This window comes from Notamacropus eugenii, chromosome 7 (assembly GCF_028372415.1).
Source record: "Notamacropus eugenii isolate mMacEug1 chromosome 7, mMacEug1.pri_v2, whole genome shotgun sequence".
Classification (NCBI taxonomy): Eukaryota; Metazoa; Chordata; class Mammalia; order Diprotodontia; family Macropodidae; genus Notamacropus; species Notamacropus eugenii.
The window spans coordinates 112,854,966-112,858,066 of record NC_092878.1 but is presented as its reverse complement, the minus strand read 5'-3'; the positions used below and the strand labels follow the sequence as shown (position 1 = coordinate 112,858,066).

The 3,101-nt window shown below is 43.1% G+C and overlaps 1 pseudogene; it reads left to right on the top strand.

The window, feature by feature from the left end:
- Positions 1-596: 596 nt before the first annotated feature.
- Positions 597-1,607, top strand: LOC140514746 (DNA repair protein RAD51 homolog 4 pseudogene; annotated as a pseudogene).
- Positions 1,608-3,101: the final 1,494 nt, after the last annotated feature.

Sequence of the window (3,101 nt, the reverse complement as noted above, 5' to 3'; positions counted from 1 at the left end):
ATGACGCTGCTGCTTCAAATTACCCTAGATTTCATGCTTAGCTTTGCTGTGGCGGGGTCTGAGCTGGTACAGTCCATGTATTGTGCACTGTGGGTTCCTCCAGTTCCATGCAACAAAGCCTTCCCCTTGACTTTTCAGTCTCCTTTGGGTAGGAAATCTGCCACACTCTGTCTCCTGTTGGATTCTGCCACTCGACACTTTTTCTGATTCTCTTTTTAGAAATATGTGGAGTTTGTCTTAGATCTTAGGTGAGGAGTTCATCTCACTATGCCATTTTGGGTCCCCATCCAAAGATGTATTTTCTTACGTCATTAGTGACAAGGAAGATGGAAACATACAATCAGAAGAAGACATCAAAGCCAAAGTTCCTAAATACAAAGCTTTCAAGAAAAACATGAATTGGTCTCAGGCCATGGAAGAGTAAAACAAGGATTTTGAAAATCAAGTAATAGAGGTAGAGGAAAATTGGAAAGAGAAATAAGAATGATGTAAGAAGATTATAAGTCTGAAGCCCTGGGGGCCTCGAGGGTCATGCCTACTGGGGGGGGGTGGGGTGCCTGGCCCTTCTCCCTGCAAATCCAGACCCCTGCCCCAGGATGGGTGTGCTCAGGGTGAGGCTTTTCTCAGGCCTCAACCAGGACATGCTACAGCTGCTGGGGGCCATTGGCATCAGGACCATGGTAGACTTTGTCTCTGCAGTCCTGGGAAGTTTCTCAGAAATATTCCTTGCTTTATAAGGACTTAGTTGTTGTGAGGAGCGTACTGCTGGCTCAGTTTTCATCTTTCCCCTTCAATGGCGCTGATCTCTATGAAGAGCTCAAGACCTCCACTGCTATCTTGGCTACAAATATTGCAAGCTTAACAAGCTGCTAGACTCTGACCTCTATATTAAGGAAGTCACAAAATTGCCAGAGCCCCAGTCAGTTTCAGAACTCAGGTGTGCCTCTGTACAGTTGCCAATATGACCAGCAGCCTAGGTCAGAATATCTTGTACATCAACTCCACTTGAGATCTCACAGCCTGATGTCTCCTCCAGCTGCTGCAGACCAAGATTGAGCATGAAGAGGAGCAGGTAGGGACACTACAGAGGATCCATACGGTATGGCTGTTTGACGTCTTTCAAATGCTGGACATGTTACAGGGCATCCAGTATAGTATCTCCCAGCAGGTGACGTGCTTCAGGGCCAGTAAAGATTGTAAAGGTGGATTCAGTTTCTGCAGTTCTCCCCTTTATTCTGGGGGGGGGGGGATCAGTATAGTGAGGGTTTGGCCTTAATGATGCAGCTTGCCTGAGAGCTCAAGTCCCTGGCCTGGGGACTGGAAATAGCAGTTTTGGTGACTAACCACATAACCAGAGAGGGAGAGAGTGGGAAGTAGAGACCTGCCCTGGGATGATCATGGAGTTTTTTCCCCAGCACCTGGGTGTTCCTGTAAGCCCAGGAAGGGTCCAGAGCCTCAAATGACTGTAATGTGACCTCTCTGACCAAGTCTCTGCTATAACCCACAGGAATCCAGGAGGTAATAAATATCAGAAGCTTGGAACTCCAGAACAGAACTCCTCAGTAGAAGGGAGCAAGCCTAAATCATACCACCTCTTTGGAACATGATGAGGGCTGGAAGGCTCCTACTCATCCAGTTCCCAGAGAGGAAACCAGCAGTCACAAAGAAGACAGAGAAAGAATGGAATGGTCTGGATAAAATGCTGGACTGCTTCTGAGGAAAGCAGATCTGAATTCAAATCTTGTTTCTGACACAGTGAACATAGGCAAGGGGCTTCCCCTCTCTGGGTCTGTTTCCTGGGTTGAAAGAGATGATCTCTGGGGTCACTTCCCATTCTAAATCTGTGATCTGTGCCCCATATAACCACCATAGTAAATGATGACTTTGTCCTGAGGCTGGAGAGCCTGACTTGGCTCCAAGGGAAGAGCAACCCTGGATGCAATGAGGCCTCACCATCATTCCTCATACGAGGTAACTGAAAGCTGCAGGGGAGTAAGGCAGTCTGGAGTTGGCACTTGAGTCTTACGTTGCTTGAGTACTATCATTCCTCTGTCTCTGAGAGCCATTGACTGAAATTAGTTCATCTTTCCCACCCTTAGAGAGATGAACCAATAGTAGCTACATGAGTCTTGCCACTGAGGGTCATGATTAGTCGTTTATATCCAATGTCACCTTCATTGTCCCTCAGTCTCCTGAAACTGTCAAAAGAGAAGCTGCTTCTAAGTGCTACAGATGGAAACAATTTGTCTCTGCCCAAAATAACAAGAAAGAAATCTAGTAAGTGGCTCTGACCAAAAGCCATCTAATATCCTCTCAATGACATGCGTATGCTTTTCTCCCTATGAGGTCCCAAGAAGACCTGTTTCCTCCTTTAAAAAATGCAAAAGGAAAAAAAAAGAAAGAAATTTAAAAAGAGCCAATAGCTTCTTAAAGAACCCCTCCAAATGCTGAAGAAAATAATAGCTTTAAAATGAGACTAATCCAAATAGCAAAAGAAGTCCATAAAGCCAATGAGAAGAAGAATACTTTAAAAAGAAAGAGTCAAATGGAAAAAGAGGTCCAAAAGCATATGAAAGAAAGTAATTCCTTGAAAATTAAAACAGAGTAAATGGAAGCTAATGATTTTGATCAAAATCAAGAAAATATAAAACAAAGCAAAAAGAATGAAAAAATGGAAGACTGTGAAATATCTTATTGGCAAAATAATTAACCTAGAAAATGGATCCAGGAGAGATAATTTGAAAATTATTGGACTACCTGAAAGTTATGGTCAAAAAAAGAGCCAACACATCATCTTTCAAGAAATTATCAAGGAAAATTCTCCCAGAGTCAGAGGGTAAGCTAAAAATATAAAAAATTTTCTCATCATCTACTGAAAGTGATCCCCAAAAGAAAACTGCTAGGAATATTTTAGCCGCATTCGAGAATTCCCAGGACAAGGAGAAAATATTACAAACAGCCATAAAGAAACAATTTGAGCAACAATCAGGATAACACAAGATTTAGCAACTTATACAATAAGGGATCAGAGGGTTTGGACTATGATCTTCCATAGGTCAAAGAAGCAAGGATTAAAACCAAGAATCACCTACCCAGTCAAA